Source organism: Zosterops lateralis (genome assembly GCF_965231275.1).
Source record: "Zosterops lateralis genome assembly, chromosome: 1".
Lineage (NCBI taxonomy): Eukaryota > Metazoa > Chordata > Aves > Passeriformes > Zosteropidae > Zosterops > Zosterops lateralis.
Window position 1 is genome coordinate 7,539,368 of NC_139762.1, and position 19,548 is coordinate 7,558,915.

Consider the following 19,548-nt stretch of genomic DNA (forward strand, 5'->3'; position numbering starts at 1 on the left):
GTTTTTATTGAAATATGTGGGAGAAGGTCTGTTATATCTCCTTGGCCCCTGTCCCCTGCATGGACACAATCCCATGTGGCTCATTCACATCACTGACATTAGTGGGCTGAGGCAAGGACAAAGAAAGCAACAGGCTCTTCCTGTGTGGAAATTTTGCCCAAGAGAAATCCTACAGAGGTTAAGTGCTGTGCTACTGTTTTCTCATTTGTAAACCAGGACTTACAAGCCTTTCCTATTTCAAAGGGCTGTGGAATGATAAAGGGTTTAACACAGCTAGACTGCAGTAATAACATAATATGCTACATATCCATGGAACATTCTCTGGGAGCCTAACAGATTCAGACAAAAATGTTTTAAAAAGCCATAGCTGGAAAAGCAAAGCTGTCTTTTCCTTCTGTTCAAAGGCAACTTTGGCAGGAAGAGCTATACTGCAGAGAGCACACAATAATTTTTCTGGTTTAAAATGTGAAAAAATGTAAAGACTGTGTTACAAGAACATGGCACTATAAAAGGATGAGCTAAGAAAGCCCACTGCATGTGGTTTACACAAATATCACTGAGCCCACAGCTCCTCCTGACAGGGGGACACCCATTATCTACTATCTGCAAACTGATAAGCATTTAATTCTAGGTGGACATTTTTTTCTATGGAAGAAACCACTGAAATCAGCAGAGCTCCCTGTGTACATGTAAGGATGGTAATTTTAGTCCAGCCACAGCATTAGACTTTTGGATCCTGACTTTCAGAATTTCAATATGTTCAGCATGTTACATGGCTCCAGCAGTGACCTGTAACAGGCAGGGACAGGCAGCAAGAGGATTTTATAATCAGGCCCTTAGCACTATATTGGACTGATCCTTCTGCTTTAAACTTTCCATGACAGGGCAGTGTGCATGAGCATTGCTCTGAGGGAATTGCTCTTCTGTCTGCTTTTGCCAACAATGTTGGCTAGTGAAGACTGCTGTGTAAAGAAAAAATTCCCAGTTTACCCTCTCACTTCCAAGCCTTCATCCCTAGAACACACAGATTTAAAGGAACCTTTTGTGCAATACACAAAATAAAACAGCTGGCTGCCCACAAGGCCTCACCCAAGACAAAACAGTAACAGTCCTTCAGTTAATCTATCTTCCTGGCTCAGCCAGATGCCAAGGAATCCAGAGCCTCCCAGACTTCTGGGAAGCAAACAAGTATCATGAAATGCCATAGGTCAAACCATCTAATGCTGCTTTGCTGCCCCTGATCTGTAGCTGTTGTGAACTGCTCATCCTCAGGCTCCCAGCTCCTGCTGATATTCTGGTAGCAGCTGTTGCTGCTAGGATTGTGCTGTTCCTCCTACCACAGCAAAAATGAAATCACCTCCCAGATTACATTCCAGAAAAGGCCAGGTATCTGCAATTTCCCCTTTGTGAAAAAGGGTGGGAGAATGAAAAAAAAGGCTAACATGAATATGTGTGTGTCCTTGGTCGGGGTGGTTTTTTTTTTTTTTTTTTTTTTTTTTTTTTTTTTTTTTCTCTTTTCTTTTCTTTTGGGTAAATACTTTTGGTGTGTTAGAAGCAAAAAAACACCCTTGGGCTAATACCTGCGGATTAAAAGGTGAAGTTGATCACTATCAAAGATACTTTGTGACCTAAAATGAATCTCTGAGTAATCATCACAATTGGCTAAAAGGAAATGGAAGAATTAAACTTCTTTAAAGCACACAGTCATAGAATGGTTTGGGTTGGAGGGGACCTTTAAAGCTTAACTAGCCCCAGCAACAAGCAGGGACTTCAACCAGACCAGGTTGCTCAGAGCCCCATCCAAGCTGACCTTGAATGTTTCCAGGGATGGGGCATCCACCAGCTCTCTGGGCAACCTGTGCCAGTGCCTCACCACCCTCACTGTAAAACATTTCTTCCTTGTAACTGTGACCATCACAGTGACTTTGTCAGATAGAGCACCCAAAGCTTAAGTTCACTTGATCTCTGAAAGCTTAAATAGTTTCAACTTTGCATGGTCTGCCTTTCTCCATAGGGGTGAAACACGATTTGATGGCAAGGTGCCAGCAGTGCTCTCCACATCTCTTTGTTGTTAGTAGCAAAGACTCTTGGCATTTCAGCCCCATGTTTCAGTTATGTATACGGATCTCTATTACTAAAGAATCAGAAAATCACACACACTCCTTATCCTACCACTATGTCCATTTCCTGTAAGTCAAGAACATCATTTTATTCCCACTGAGCTGAGAAATGGAGGTGGAGAGAAGGTGAAGAGCTGAGGAATGGAGGTACAGTGAAATAATTTGTATATGACAGTCAGTGGTCTAAGAAGAAATTGAGCATAAATCTACAGAAATCATGGCTGCAAGCCAAACCAGATGACCACGTTTGAACCGAATTGAACTAAATTAAATAAAACCTTTCTGTAGCACTCAGCATGATGTTATTTATGCATTGAAACAGCACATCTCTTTCCCAGATCTTCCTGTCCAATTATTTAAAGACTTGGTCCAAAAGAGATAACATAGAGAATCTGACTGTCAAAAGATCTGCTGCCAGCTGCAGTCACCTGCAGGGTCTGGGAAGAAAGACATGACTGATGATAGCATCAAAACTTTGGCTGAGATTGTTAAGCTTCATAAAGCTGTCATTGTTTGAAAAGTGATGTCTGTTCCGTCTGCATCATGATGGAACCAGCAATGATCCATCCCTTGGATTCTACCCAAGGAACGGCCAAAGAGAAACATTGAAAACAAAGGAAATGGGCAGACCACTGTTGCCTGCCTCTGCCCCCAACCACAACCCACATGAGCTCAGTTTGTTGTTTTGGCAGGAGAGAGGCACTGAATAAGCAAGAAGAGCTGAAACTGGCAGAACAGTCAGAAAAGTATTTAGAGTTGTTTATGTATGAATGATTGCAGGGTGGGAAGGGCAGACTTATTTGGATAGATCAGGTAAAGCCCTGGGGGCAGCGCTGAAAACAGAGCCCTTTGCAATCAGATGAGTAACACGATCCTGGACTGCTTTCTCTTTTCCCTCTGTGCACACTCCAAGTTGCAGTCAAGCTTTGCCTTGGAGTCCTTTTGAACGCTCCATTCACAGGTATTTGTTAAATCCTGCTATAGCCCAGAGGATGCCTACCACTTTAATTCTCTATTAACAACTCAGATTTTTGGTGTTGTTGCCAAGGTTCGCTTGCTGACTCTCAGCCTCAAGAAGCTTTGGAATATTTCCATGCTGTATTCCCCAGATTCATTACAAGAGTGACCTTCCCCTGATTTCATCACAAGAGTGACACTTGGCACTTCTATACTACCTCCTCTAAAGGAGGGACAGGTCCATCACTGGTAGCATAGGTGTGACACCACCAGCCATGCTTAATTGCATTCAAATTCAGAGTAGTAAACAGAACCGTGCAAATGCAATGTCTGTTTTGCAGAGTTAATAACCTGAATGAGAAGCTCCTGCTATCTGAAATGTTCACCACTGCCTTTGTTTCGGGATTATTCCTTTTGTAAACACAGCCACTGTGGGGCAGCAAGACACAAGCATTTCATGGAGTGTGCTTTGCCTCGCCCAGGATCCCGATGAGACTGTTACCCTCTGCCTGCAGACAGTGGGACAATGTAAATGTTAACACCCTCGGCTGTAAACACATTTCCCCGGTCAGGGTGACTTGGTGACTTGGGAATCATGATAAGTTTTGAAGGTAATATTGAGATAAGGCAGCACCAAAACTGCTTTAAGTAGTTTATATGTCTGTTCTGAGAAATGTCAACAACTCATAGCTTGAGGACATTTGAACTTCACTTGTGCACGGTGCCAAATCCTGCGTTCTCAGGAGGCTCACGCCCACATGCAAACAGACAAGTTGCTATATGCTTTTGCCATTTTCCCAGAGGAAATGATGGTGCCAGACAAGTGTGAGCAGACCAAGCTCATACAGTGTGTCTGGCTGTGTGGTTTGTAACTCTGCAAGTTGAAATGGTGAGCACACCCACCACACTCTGGTCATTGCCCAGGGACACAGAAGGGTGACTCTAACCCAGGAGAGCATGAGATCCCTCTGTGTACATCAAGTCTCCAGACTTAGACACACCAGCTCTTCCCAAATCTGAATCAGGGTTTTATTGGAATTCTCACCTCTCCTCATTGCCCTGGATTCCTAGAGTGTTTACACTCAGCCTAAACAAAGATTTGGACCCCAGGTGAAGAAGGGGATTAACTGATGCAAGTTTGATATTGGAGAGATAACTACTGGAGCTCGTAATTATAATTTAGAGACACAAATCAACTAAAATAGTACAGAAGCTATTTTTTTCCAAGTTAGGTCTTGCCATCAAAATGAGGAGAAGCAGATTATTAAAACTGGTTTGGGTAAAACACAGAAGGTTTTATACCTACTTGCTAAAGAAAGGAAATCAGATGTTATAGTCACTCCTGAGGATGAATTTTGAGCCAGATCTCTGACATAAAGCACTACCCTGTTTATGGGTACTGTGATAGCTTTTCCCAGCTCCCATTTGAAAAAACAAGATTTTATGACTTTAAATATAGTCAATAATAATTATGAGTTTTATTTAATGCAAGTTGGTTACTGAGCAAGAAAACAATCAATTTTAATTTTCAGTTTATCTCTGTAATACATAATGTAAGAATTTTCTAAACCTTTATTTGCCCTTTAAATGTAAATTACAAGGAATAAAACCTTTAGTTCAATCAAAATTTGTGCTTCTTGATAGGCTTCCACATGAGTTGTCTAATCATTAATCAAATCATCCTAATCAAACAAGCAGACTAAATAGATTCACTTAGTGAGCCTGGATAAGAGGGGAACAAAGGAGGAAGAAAAAATAATCCCAAAACCTCACAATAATGGAAATTGTCTTGATTTTTTTTCTGTAGGTGTCAAGATATGAGAAGTGGACACTGAAGTTATTCTTAGGTAAGTCCCTCAGAGTAAGAGTTAACCATTCTAAGTTAAATCAGTGTTACAAACTACATGATAAGGAGCCATGGGTTTAAATGTACAAGTCTGAATGTCAGAAACAGCCTGGACATGACAGTAAGAGTTCCCTGCAGGTTAAAGGATCCTCCCTCACTGCAGGGTGAAGACACAATCTGAGACAGTAAAGAAGCCACTTGCCACTTCAGTCAGAGCACCATGGACATTAAAAATATTGTTAATATATGACTTCTTTTTCCCTTTTTATTCTATGGGACATTATTGGATACAGAGATCAGAAGCTTTGTGTTGGGTTTAGTTTTGGTGAGGTCCAGGGGGTAAATACTTTTCCATGTTAAACATACACACATATAAAACACTAGGAAAGAAAATTTTTGAAAACTGTAGATAAAAAGTCTTTCTTTTAACACTACTCAATTGATGCAGAATTGATTTTTGCTTTTTTTGCTTTTATATATTCTCCATATTTTTTCACATATATTTGTAGCTCTGTAGCCTATTATTGTATTCATAGCTAGCTCCAGAACTTTTCCCTACCTTTTCCCTACCCTGACAGAGAGAAAGACAAAACACATTCCAGAGGCTCCAAACCCTGTGGGTCCAAGGCCCCTATCCCATCTCAGCTCTCTGGGTGCCAAGGTTGAAATCAGCTCTTTGAGACACATTTTCATTACAAAAGTTCAGTTCCTATCTAAAAGGGGGCTACAGAAGTTGTGGAACCAAAAAGAGGGAATTACTTTGTCACTTATGCTTCTAATTCGTGATTTTTTTTGTCAATTATGCTAATTTGCTAAATTTATAGAACTGTATTTACCCTATGTGGGGTGGGCACTTTTCCATATCTGCCCCTTGGAGGCCTCCAGTAAAGACCAGCCTTTATATTACCTCCTATACAAATATTGTCTTGAAAGTGTGTTGTTTTATTTCTAGATCTTTAAGGCATCAAGTTAATACTTCAGACGCATGGAAAGGACTTTTTTGTTTGTTTTTGACTAGTATAAAAGTATCAAAAGCATTAAAAATGATGTGATTTTGGAAAGGAAGGATATGTATAATGCTGCTGATCACCAGCTTTTCATCACCCTTTGAAAGGTAAAATAATTGCAAAAATTGATGGGACTGAACCTAACTAGCTATCAAAAACCTTACAGTGGTTTAAAATTCAATTTGAAATAGGTAAGTTTGAAATGCAATAGTCCTAAGAAGAACGAGCCCCTTTATGACAACTTCCCAACACACTGATCACCAGACTCTGCAGCAAAACACGTGGTGTAGTGAACTTCTGTCAAAGGAAGTGAAAATAAAGCTGATTGAGAGATAAAGTTACCTGAGTGTGTTCAGGCTACTCAACAATTTGCTTCCCCAGTGCACTGTTGTGGGGACCCACCTAGTGAAACCATGAAGAATTGCACCAGTCCAGAACATGAAAGAAAGGGAATATTGAGCCAAGAAGACAAATAACTGAACGATATGATTCAGTATACTGCAAGTGGTGAAACATGTGGCAAGACGAGAGAGACGGCAAATTCCAGCCAACCTACAGTCACCATCTGGTATTGCTTTGGAACTCTCAGATAACTTGGTTTCAAAATCTGGTGCAGCAGAAGCTTGCATTTAGGAGAATGGATAATGTATTTTGGTTTAACTCAAACTGGTGCACTGCCAGACAACATATTCGGGACTTATGCTCAGCATTACTGGCCTGAGCACGAACAAAACCCAGAGTTGGTCTCTGTAAAATCAGAAGAATGGCTTTGTTTAAAAAATACTGTTTTCCTTTGTGTCTTCACTTATTTTTTATTTTTTATTTCTTATTTCTTATTTGACTCTGTAAGGTGAGACATCATTTTATGTATTGGTCAAATCTTTAAGGCTTTATTCCTGTGATTTCATTACAATGAAAGCTAAAATTTTTATGTCCTTTCTTTTGGCAACAAAGGCTGTAATATCACCAGGATTGTTTGGTTTACAACAGATTTTTATGCAATGAAGTGCTGAAATGAAATTTTTTTACAGCCACTATTGATCTGTTCAAAGGGATTTTGCCCTCATTTCCTCACTTCCCTGTTGTAGGAGCATCCGTGGCTTACAGGGACAAGGAACTCTGCTGACCTGAGATATTCTAGAATATGTGGTTTCATTGCAAGGGTCCTGGGTAGAAAGGGCCTTGCCTTCAGCGACCAGCCTCGGCTGAAGGGAAGTCCCAAAGAGAGAGGGAGAAAGGACAAGAGGGTATGGGCTAAGAAGAGGGGAGTGAGGGAGCAAGGTGGGCAGGGGTCAGAGTGCAGGGGGAAGAGAGCAGAGGGAAGAGAGCAGGAAAAGAGCACAAGCAAGAGAGCCAGAGAGAGAGAGTGAGAGAGTAAGGGGAAGAGAGCAAGAGCTCGGGGTGGGGGGAGATCAAGAAAAGAGCAAGAGATCTTTGTTATAATACATTATATCTCCTTTTGTGATGAATATTCTAATTTACAGTGACCAACGAATACAAGACACAAAATTCTATAGAATCTACATGCAGCCTATAAGAACTAATACATTACCATACTGTGTTATATTTTAAACTCTGAAAACTACTCTTTAGACTTTTCTGTTTTGCTACATTGACCTTTGGATCCCTTAGCAAGCAGAAGGGTATTGTTCAATCAAAAGGGATTCTCCTTCAGCTGGCCAGGCTATTGTCTTCAGGTTATACAGTAACTAAGACTCAGTATCCTACAACTCAAAATAAGCTTCCATTTCTATTTTGATTACAGGTTTCATATTTTCAGAATCTTTTGCTAAGCAATCATATTTATAAGGTTTCCCTGATTCATCTTCCCCAACACCCTGTCTTCACTTATTTAATCAACAAGAGAAACAAAGCTTTCATTAGTAAAAAATCTCCAAAACATGTAGACATTAAAATCAGATACCTGCTAAACCACTGCTATTTTCTCTTAATGATACAAAATTATATATTCTTCTTTTCCATCACAAGGACATACAAAAAGGATTTAGATTTGGATAAATTTACTTATGAAAATAGTTTATAATACTCTTTTTCTTCATGAATGAAGCAACAAACACACTTTGTTTTGTCATCCTCCAAAAGAGAGTTGCAAATATGAAATATCCAGCTATAAACAGGTAATTTATAGTGCAGGAGCTTCCCCCCAAACTCTTAGAATCATCTGCTTTTGATTCTGCTTGTCTACACATATTTAGGTCCTTATGGTTTATGTGACTTTATTTCTTGAAAGGTCCTGGATAATCAACACCACAGAACAACTTCCTAGCATCTAGAACTGCCACTTAAGTTTGGAGAAGAGCCATCCATACCAATTTAGAGGCAACAGAATTCTAATTTATATCACCCCAACCACAGTTTTCTTCTCTCTTCCTTGACAAGACTATTCCAAGAAAATCTTGACTTTTCTAAATCCTCCTGGTGCCTACCAGCCTGATCTCAGACCTTGAAATATTTCCACTTCTTTCTCTTCTTATCCTATACAAGGCACTACTGCTACTTACTAGCATTTCTCTAACAGATGATACTTTACTTAAAACTCTACCTGAGATCCATGGCTGCTGTAAGAGCATGTCCCAGTAGTTACTGCACCCCCCACCTGGGACACAGGGACTCTGCTCAGGGTTCTGGATCACACACAAACATCAAGGCACACAGTCCATACTGGATTTCTACCTGCCCAGCCACTGCTGTCCCTGAAAGCAAGGGGAGCAGGCATTACTGTCAGAGCACTGGTTCTTGGGAGCAGTGATTTCTGATCCCAGTTATAGGAACAAAAATCCTTGCTCTCTAAAGCCTTCCTCTTGAGCTCAGTACCTTCTATTCCTTCCTTCCCCTCTGCTGAAATAGTTTGCTCCTGTCCCTTCCCTGCTTCTTCTTCTTCATAGCCGCCCCAAACAAGTAGAATTTGCTGTAGGAAGAAGACAGAGTATATTGTGATTTGTGGTGAGAGGAGTTCAGACACATGGCTGCATAGGCAAGTTTGGGGATCCCCACAACCCTCCCAATGTTCTCTGTCAAAGAGATATCAGGGTGAAGAATGGAACTCCTTTCTCTGGGGCTCTCCAAAGCCTCTCCAACCTCCCTTCCATCTATAGCATCCATAAAATGCAGCTGACCCCCTCCCCAGCTGAATCCTCATCACCATCCAGCATCCTCTACCCCTACTACTGAAAATGCTCCCTAAATCTGAGTAGCTTACAGCTAATTCTTCTTATTATAAATGGCAGTTAGATGCTAAATCACATTGCTACCAATCCCTCTTCTGCAGCTTTGTGTTCTTCTGTAGCTTCCTGTACCTTTTACACTTTCCCATTGTCTGTCAATACTTCAGGTGTTCTGTCCTGGTGTTTTCTCCTGCTCTGGCCATGTACAGTGGCTCAGCAGAAATACACCAGGGGGCATCTCACAGCTCACACAGAATTTTCTTGCTATTAACATTCTATTCCCTAGAACAGCGGGATATCTATTCAGGATAGATTTCTGTGGTATTTATCTTCCAATTTCACCATTTTCCTTAGGCAGTTCACTTCTTTCAGAGCTTGACATTTTCAGATAGTGAAATAATGGTTTCCTCCAGTCATTCATTTAATTTAATGGGCCTCAAAATTGCCTTGAGCATTTTAATCATACCGATCCTGCTCATGCTAAAATAAGGAGTAAATTTACATGGAACTGCACAGCTCTTGGGTGCTGTATAGACCAATTAGAACACTTAGTTTTGTTTTCATCATTTACTGAAATCAAGTTTATGACAGTTTTAAAACTTGCATTTTAGAAATACTGGTTTTTACAGCCACTTTAACATATTTCTCTGCTAAACAACAAGTTAGTAGTGCAACAAAGAGTATGTTGCTGATGGGGATTTTTTTTTTCTTGTTTTGCTTTTGATTTCCCTGGGAATTCAGAGAGAGATCAGGCATCCCTGCTTTAATTGCCCAACAAGAAGCTGTGTTTGGCTGCAAGTGGTTCTAATCTAAACAGATAAAGTAGGCACAGGTTGTGGGAGTAAGAATCTTATCAAGATATTGTATATAACAAAGACATCAAGCACTAAATCCAGATTTATGGAGAGAGCACCTTGAGGGATAGTCGTGTCTCCTAACTCCTGTCCTCTTAGCTATAGGAATATAATTTCCTCTGCAGTTTCTCACATGTGCATAAGGTAGGAATCACAACCACTCCTGAATTTCACATTTTCTTTGAAAGAACAATACAAAGATGAGGTTTACTGTAAACATATGTCAGGCCCCTGAAAAAGAAGAATGATTTAAAGTACAAGTTTGTAAATCACTGTCTGATTGTCCATGAAAATTGTCAAGTTGTGAAATTTTTTTTAGGATGTGTTACTGAAGCAGACAAGGAAGACAAATTGGAGGAGGGGCTAGAAGAAAAAGAAGGGTACCACTCTGTGATTAAAATTGCTTCAGAGAAGCAGGAATTACCCCCAGTTAATACAAATCAGAATAATTTTATAAAACCAACGGGGAAAAGATCAAAAAATGGGACTATGAATATTACTGGATAATCACCCTTTCCTTGTTACACATACATCCTTTATACGTGTTTCTCAGTTCTAGGAAAGTGAAAGCCCATTCCAAAGGATGCAGAAAAAAGAACCCTGTAGTATGAAAAAGTAAAAAGGGTCAGCATCCTGTTGTACAACAGATTTGAGGCTAGAGGCTGAGATATCTTTTGATGAAAGATTATACCTGCTATGAGAAAAAAGTTACCAAACCGCCCCCCCCCCCGCCCGCCCCTGTATACCAAAAATGCCACAACTCAGGCTTGGAGTCCTAGTCTCAGTTTGAACTCTATATAACCTCAGTTGATGTGACAAAAAGTTTTGTCAGACTGTTCAGGAAGTCTGAATACTTCTCACATACTTACCTATGAAAATAAGATTTTAGAAGTTTTCATCAAAACAGGAAGACAGAGTGATGCAACAGAAAAAGCACTGAGGGACTCACTTCTATTTTTTTGTCTGCCACTGCTTTGTTGGATGACCTGGAACAAACAACTTCATCTTTCTGTGCTTAACTTCCACATCTGTAAAAAAGAAGATAATGAGACTGAACTCCTCTGCAAATAAACTTTTTTCCTTCTCTTATCAGGGAATTGAAACAACGATGGAAGGAAACTCTTGGTAGAGTTGTAATATAGTTCAGTGGTAAAAAGCCAATTCAATTATGAGATTTCTTGGGTTTATGGGATTGTTTTCATTCTCAAACTTTGCAAAACAGTCCAAAGTGGAAAAGAAATCAGCCCAGGCTGGCCCAGACTCCAGAGACTGTGAAGTGATCTGAGCACAGTTGAGCAACACTGGACAAAATGTTTAGCCAATTACCTCCCTCCACAGATTCCAAGGACAGTTTTATTTCAGTAAAAAGAAATTCTAGAAAATGTAGTATCTCACTCCCAGATCTTAAGAATGAGAACTTCTGAACATGAAAAACAGATGGATTTTAGTCAGCAACATCTCAAAGATAAAACACAACTTTTCCACAGTTCTGGAGAGATTCTACAGAAAAACTTAAAAGTGTTAAGAAGTGCAGAAAAATAGCACAGCCTGGGCTGAAAAATTAAGGACAAAAAATTGAAGGGGAATCGAAGAGAGCTTGACAGTACTATTCTGTATGCTCAGTGCTACAAATCCTTTCTAAGACAAAATAACTCTTAGCAAGATCCTTAGATCAGTGAATTCTCCCAGGCACTGTATGTCACACAACTGGCTCCTTCCTCATATTCCTGCAGATTTTAGGGCCACACCATACATGCTCATCATTCCAGCTTACTACTTATTTCCTGCTTCATTAGCATGGGTTAATATATTTAGCTGGTTTGCAGATCTTATCTGTGTCTTGTGTATGGGAAAAGGGAGAGAATCTGTTTATTGTAATGTATTAGATTTGCTCTCATCTCTGTCTGAGCAGGATATTTGAGAGGTACAATGCTCTCCTGACACCAGCAATGCTAGAAGGAAGTATTTATTTATTATTTATTGTTTATTATTTGTTGCTTTGTTGTTGTTTATTATTATTATTTATAATTTATCATTTATGATTATTTATTGCACTATCAAAGCATTCTATCAATAAACAGCAAAAGTGCAGGAGCTCAGCTGGTGCCATTGAAGTCTCAAAAAAGGTTCATAGCTTGTTGTAGGACATCCAAAAAAGAAACTTTTGAGCTCCTGACTTGTTTTGTTAGAACTTTCATCAGCCCAAGAGAACAGCATTAGTGCTAGAAGTTTTGTATTTCCAACAAGTAAATAATTTGAGGCATGAGAGACTGGGGAAAAAACTGATTCAGCATTCCAAAACTCATTTAATTATCATCTGGCCTTTCTAGTTATCCTTCTTTTTGATTTCTTTGCCTTGAATCTTAGCCTAAATTCTTCTTAGGCAAGTTGTGCTACTCTAACAAGACCTAACTGGTTTGATTCACAGATGACAGGGTGCAAAGCCTGTCATTAACCAAATTAATTTTGATTTCTCTGTGTGGAAAAAAAAATCCCTTTCAGCTCCAGGATTTAATGGCTTAAGAAGTGGCCATTCTGGGTGTCAGCAGCAGCATCTGTGGTTGCCCTAGAGTTCTTGGCCACTGGGTATCTTCCAGGCTTAGGGAGTCATGCAGCTGTGTTCCAAGTGTCACTCCATATCCGTGCACCCTGATACAACACACTGTCACTAATACTTCACACAAGCCTCATTACCAACAGATCTGAGTATTTTAGGATGGCTTTTCATACATAATCTCTTGGATTCTTCCCCTAAATCAATACTTGCTGAATCAACTCACTGGTCTGACTAGCTAAGGAAACTTCAGGAATATTCCCTATGTACAGCCTGGCAAAGCCAGTAAGTTCTGACACCTAGACTGAAGTGTCCTCCTGCTGCTGTCTTCATCTACATGCAAATTCCTCCCGCAGTCAATACAGAACTACTCAATACAGTTGATGAGGCAAAGAGCTCTTCAGCTGCTCAGAACACACTGATCTATCTGCCTTGAGGTGGCCTGAACAGCTTGCTGTGCAACCATGAGCAGGGTGCAGCTTGCCAACCTGTGCTCAGAGACAGCTGGGGTGGACTGAGAGATCAAAAACTTCCACATGAGATTTCAGACAGAACAGGCTTTTAAGGATACCTGCTGCTTCTTGGAGGCCAGGTGGAAAACTCTTCAGTGCCTAAACTGGCACTCGATGCCTGCATTTATGTAACTAAATCCCACATTAATTCTCTGCTGAGTATAAGGGGAGCTTAGACATCTGGTTCACATGGAGACACCTACACACCAAAAACCAAATTTAGGTGCTTTAATCTGCTGGCTGAACCCACCTCTGACTTGAAGATTTCCTCAGCTGGCAGCTGCATTAGCATTATGCTTAAGAGGCTTCAATGGACATTTCTCTCATCTCCATTTCTTATCCACTCATAAAAACATTTATACTTTTGGCCTCTCCAATACACTTGCAGCAATTTACAATTGTAACTCTAGAGAAAATATACTTTCTATTGTTTATTTTAAATTTATTGCTAGGAAATTTTACTCAGGACACCTAAATCTTATGCTATCAGAAACACAGAATTCACTTTATCTATTAGAATAGATTTTTTATCATTATCACATTCACATTCCTTCATGGTCTTTTTCCAAATTAAACCATTCAAGTGTATTCAATCACTTTTATTTTTTTTTTAAGGAAACAATTCCACATCTCCAATCAGTTCATTGTTTTTCTTTGTACCTTTCTTGGTGCTTTAGGGAGAATTCCACACAATATTCAGGATGTGCAAGCATTTTTGATTTTATAAATCATCCCATCTTGTTCTATATTCTGGTCTTAATGTACTGAACATCCTTTTTGCCTTTTCACTTGTTCCAAAGCACAGAATTGATGCCTTCAATAGATGAGCCACAAGAGCCCCATAGGTTCTTTCTTAAGTGCTTCTAACATATTTAAGGGTATATTGGATGACCTTGTTCTATGGGCTTTTCCTCGGTGGTGGATAACAGTCTCTCCTATTCAGACACCTGTTTTTGCAAAACTATTTAGAATATATTCCCTTTGAGATCTCCACCCACTCTCAAATTTGATACATATGGCCCAAGATTTCAGAAGTACTTGAGAAGAGACAGCAGAACAGATAAATCCATACACATATTCTGAGTTGTCATTTGACCTTATTTCTTTGGGAAAGCAGGCAAAAAACCATCAAGTGGTCTTCAGCAAAAGTAACAATAGGAAAGAAGAGGTTTGAGAGCAACCAGACAAATGTCCTGCTTCCCCAAACACTCCAAATAAACTCTCCAGCACTTACAAGGGCTTTTGTTTGCCACTCAAAACCAGAATAACTTAGAAATTCTACTAGGGGATGTGCAGACTGACTTCAGTCATAGAGAGCCCATAGGGAAACAATTGTAACAGGAAACCACTGAAACAAATGCAAGTCCTCCCAGTAATTGAAAGAATACTTGGAGTTTCCTCCAGTCCTCTCTATCACAGCTGGTCAACAAGCACTACACATCAGCTGGACAATTTGGATTTGGAAAAATAATACATATTAATTCTGTTTGGTACATGGTACATGGGTCAATTTAAGAAAAGAGACAAGATTTAAAGAATATCTTTTGTAGCTCACTGTCCTTTTCTCTTGTGTAATTTCTGTTTCATGTCAACAACAGAAATGAAATTTCAGTACTTGAGAATATATGGAACCCAAATTTTGACCCCAACCCACACCAACACAGGATTACTTTGGGTTTTGGCTTCTTGCCAGGACTTTTATATGCGTTCTTGCCTCTTGCTGTGAGCACACAGGATGTAGGTCAATTAGTTAACACTAAGGAGTTATCACAGATCTTATTAAGCAATTGGGCTGGACAGATTACCATTATCAGGAATTTTGAGAAGTGAAACATATCTCAAAGACCTTACAGTAAATGACACTAAAAAGCATAGGTTTATTAATTCTGTTCATAAAATGATAATCCAAGCACCAGGGAAATTCTCATCAATAAGAATCAAAAGAGATTAAATAGCAGGAATTACAAGGTGGGCAACAACTGCCCAAATCAGGACTTCCAGGATAATGGTTCTGCAAAAAACAGATAGCATATACACTGAGGTTGCTTTTACCTGAAAGAGCTTAACACACACTTGCAATCCTTGGGCTCAATTATTACAAGAGAGAGATCAAAGCTGCACGTTATTCATTATGAAGCAGGAATTCTGAAAAGCTGTCTGATGGGGGGCTGGCTGTGTGGCTACCTCACTTAACTGCACTTTGCTTTCATCCTGATCCCTGCTACCCTCCTCGCCATCCACCTACTAACCTCTCCACAGGCTGTAACTCCCTTCTCTCTCACTGCAGCTTCTGATTATGGATTTCCCTTTTTGCCCTCTGTACTCTAATGCTGCAGCTACAGCTCTTTGACAGGTTCTGGGTTCTGCTCTATTTTTGTTATTATAGAGCACCTTGTCATAATCTCTGGATATTGGGGGCAATATCCACCAAAGAACAGGCTTGGATGTGTCAACCTAGTTTAATTTCCACTCCAATAAAATAAAATCTGCTGTTTTCAAAGCGTCACTCAGGAGCTCGAGTTCTGCAATCTGGGTATTTAGAAAAGAAAATCCCAGTCTCGACTATGCTGTGCAAATCTGACAGTGAGTTTGTTCTTAAACCTCACCAGGGTTTACAAAACTACACGACTTCCAGTTTCACCCCTTTTCCTGGAGAAACGACACCTGCCAAGTCAGTCCTGCACAAAGATGGATCTGTGGTGTGGTGGGTTTAGCAAGCCAATGGTTTGACCCTTTACTCTGGATATGAAAGATCTGAGGTTTCAGCATGACTCCCCACCTGTGAGGATGTAAATCTCGTCGCTGTGGAAGTATGTTAACTGCCAATCTCAGGTTATTTCAGTGTAGTTGTTGTAGATTTTCCTCTGCTATCTCCCTCTTCCAGCTGAAGAAACCACCTCCTCACATTCCACAGAGCAACTCAAACTCCAGGGTGAGGGATCCATGGCTGGTCAGCCCAGACATCCTCCATCAACCTGACCTACACACCTCTTTTTCCCCTTCAAAGCCCCTGCACAAGTACAGGCACTGGAGTATCTCTTTTACAAGGGGAGATTGCAGGAACTGGTCCTGTTCAGTCTCAGGACTGAGCAGGGATCTCATTAATACATATAAGTATCTCAGAGGTGGGTGCCAAGACAGCGCTGGACTCTTTTTGCTGGTGCCCAGCAACAGGACAATGGACAATGGCCATGAAAGACAACACAAGAAGTTGAGTAAGAGTTTTACAGATGAGTAAGACCTTCTTTACATTGAGCACTGAACAGCTGCCCAGGGAGGTCATGGAGTCTCCCCTCTCTGGATCCAAATCCACCCGGACACATTCCTGTGTCACCTTCTCCATGTGAACCCACCTTGGCAGGGCTGAACCCAAACAATTCTGCGACCCTGTACTTCTGTGGGGCCGTTTAAGGCCGAAAAGCCCTTTAACAAATACCTCGAGGAACTGGAAAAAGGCTTTAATCGCCACAGAGAGCTGCCACACACCGAGTAAACCCGGTGGGACGAGCAAAGACATGCGCTGCATATCTGAGGGGAGGGCAGAGAAAGCCGCCCACCCACAGCCCCGCACTCCTGACTCCCCTCGCAGCAAAAGGGATGCGCACTCCTGACTCCCCTCACAGCTCGGCAAAAGGGCTGCGGGACACGGCGCCACAGCCCCTCGGCTCGGCCCCTCAGGGCTCGCCATGTTCCCCCGCCGCCCCAGCCCCGCCCGTCATGGCGGCGGCGGAGGAGGAGGAAGAGGAGGGGAATGGGGAGGGGAAGGAGGAGGAGGCAGCGGTCACATGGCGCCAGCGCCGCCACAGCGGGCGCGGGGCGGGCGAAGGGGCGATGCCGCCGCCGCGGTGAGTGCGGGGCTTGTGCGGGACACGGGCCGTGGGTGGCGGCGTGAGGGGAGGCGGCCCCGGCAGGGGAAGCGGCGCCGGGCTGAGGGGCAGCCCTGGAGGGCGGGTCGGGGTCAGCGGCGGTATCGGGCTCTCTGTGCACGGTGGTGCTCGGTCGTAGGTTGGGCACGATGATCTCAGAGGTCTTTTCCAGCCTAATTGATGGTGTGGTTCTGTTTTCCCGCCCGCCCTGAGGCAGCGGTTCCTGAGCCCCGGGTCGGGTCTTGGCTGAGGTGACGGCGGGGCTGCCCCGGCCGGTTCCCGCCTGCCCCGGCCCCTCGCTGGGGGCTCCCTGTTTAACCTCACCCCGGGGGGAGACCCAGGAGCTGCAGCGGGCTGTGCTGCCCGGGATGGGAGACAACGTAATTACTGCTTCTTACAGTCTTTAAAGGCATGTGAAGGAGCAGCAGCAGCCCGCCTACAGGTAGACAGAAACTCTGCAAATCTGACCCGAAATGTGAGGATCGGTCCGTGTCGGTGTTGCTGGCGCTTCTCCCTTCATTGATTCGTTTGTAGGGCGAGATCAGGGGTTGCTTTTTGGAGCGCTGTGTGACCCCGTGAAGTATTAAAGCTTTCTTTTCTTTATGACTGGGAAATTTATTTTAAAACCGTTTTTTCCCCTCTTCCCCCCTCTCACCTCCCCCCGTCCTCTGCTTCCCCCTTGTTCTTCAGTGTATATTTATATGCAACACTGAGGCTTCTCTCTTCCTTTTAGCAAATATGTATTATTCTTCGTGGCTGGTCTCCAGCTCTTCTAGTCAGCTCATTATTGCCATGTGGTATTTTTCTTTTTGTGTGTGTGTGTGTGTTAAAGCTTATAAGGAAAGCTGTAGCAGAACATGCAAACGGACTGTCTCAAAGTTACTTGCAAGGCAGAATAAAGGTTCTCTTTTCCCTTGCTTGCAAGAAAACAGATGGATCCGAATAAGCCACCGAAAGCCCTGTGCTGCTGACAGTGGGGGGGGCGGGGGGGGGGGGGAGCTTAGCGGGTCAGAATTCCCTGCTGTAATGTGGTACTTGGAAACAAACACTGTGTTTAAAATCCACCTTTCCAGACAGCTGTTTCACCTTTGTTCACTTTTTCACAGGTGTTAGCCTTAAAACTACTGTTGAAAGTAATTGATCAGTAACACTGATGCTCTCTATTACAGCATCTCTGCCAAGCTCTATCCTGAGTTGTTTTTAGTATCAGTTGCAGTAGACCCTACAGGACTTCATTATATAATTGAAGTGCAGCCCCTACTCTTCCAAAGGAAAAAATAAAATCTCATGACCTGGCTTTGTTGCTGTTTTGTAAACAATCAGGGTTTTCTCCATTTGGTCCAGAGTATTCGAGGCATTGCTTGCTGTTCAAAGGAAGGGTGAAATCTCTCAGCAGCAGGAATTGTGCAAGTGGGAAGAGTTGTTAGCACTTAGCTTTGTTTTTCCTTGGCAAATATATTTCAACATAAGATCAAACCCCTGATCTCCTTAGAAAGAGTAGTCTGGTAGTCTGTAAGTTATATCAAGTATTCTTGCATGCTTCATGAGCTAGTATCTGCTTCTTTTTTTTTTTTTTTTTTTTTTTTTTTTTTCCTTTCATATGGATGTCATCTTAATAGGAAACTATTCCTGAGTATCTCTGATTAGCTTAAGCTGATTCAAGTGCAGGCTGTGCCCAGGAAAGGATGGTACCAACCTCTTCTTGCCAGTATGTTTCTGCCACGCTACCCCAGAGGGAACCTCTAAATATGTGAAATAGTCCAGCTGGGATTCCTGGGCCTCATTTTGAAACAGCTTAAATGACCAGGTGGTTCCAGATAAGAGGCTTTTGATTAACAAGCAATTGGCCTCCCCTGGTAGAAGTGTCTCTGAAGAACTGCATGCCTTCTGCATAAGCTTTTCCTCATCTCTGGGTAAGATAACCTCCTGCAGAGTTTTAGAAGCTCTTCTGCAGCAGGGAAGGAAAGAAATAACAGTGCAGCTCTAATGAGCCTTCGTCTCCCAGCCTCAGATGAGAATGCCAGCAGGAGAAGTGGCATTTGTTCTGCTGGAAGAGAGTGTGACTGCAGATTTCAGGGCCTGTGGCCTGGCTTCTGCTGTCTAATCACATTCTCAGAGGATGCAAATCAATTCTGCATTATGCACAGGAGTAACACTGAACAGAGTTCCTGGAAAGCTTCTATGTGACCTTAGTTTATGAGAATGGGTGAGTCTGATCATTTTCATAGTGATGTAAAATAACAGTAGGTGTGATTGAAGCACTTTAGGTGGCAGAAAGCCTGGAAACAGCAGGGCAAGGGGAATAAGATAAATTATTGGTATTTTTAAAATTTATCTACAAAAAATAGGCTTTCTCACAAGAAGTGGTGGAAACCCCAAGTTTTTAATGGTAGGTATAGGGCATGCCTGTGGTGTAGGATCACATGGATGAGGTTAGAAGTGTCTGAGTAGTAAAAGTAGGGATTTCAGATCTTCCAGTGAGAAAGAACAGGGTACTGGGGGGTGAGAAGAACAGAGGCAGGATGGTTCTTTGGTTACATTCCTTGAAAGTCCTGTAGAACTGATGCAGTCTGAGCAGCCAGCAGGCTGAGTTTGGCAGTGTGGCAGCTGTGTGTTGATAATTTGAAGCAGAGAAGTAAAGGGAGAC

The 19,548-nt window shown here is 41.9% G+C and overlaps 1 protein-coding gene across 2 annotated transcripts in view; it reads left to right on the forward strand.

Annotated features, from left to right (window-relative positions):
• Window positions 1-16,819: 16,819 nt before the first annotated feature.
• GALNT11 (polypeptide N-acetylgalactosaminyltransferase 11) overlaps window positions 16,820-19,548 on the forward strand; it is a 47,054-nt gene continuing 44,325 nt past the window's right edge. The window contains exon 1 of one of the 2 annotated variants that reach the window (XM_083864048.1): window positions 16,820-16,880. The gene's annotated coding sequence lies outside the window, so the exon portion shown is untranslated. The remainder of the gene's footprint in view (window positions 16,881-19,548) is intronic. The other variant, XM_083864047.1, reaches the window with a different exon arrangement.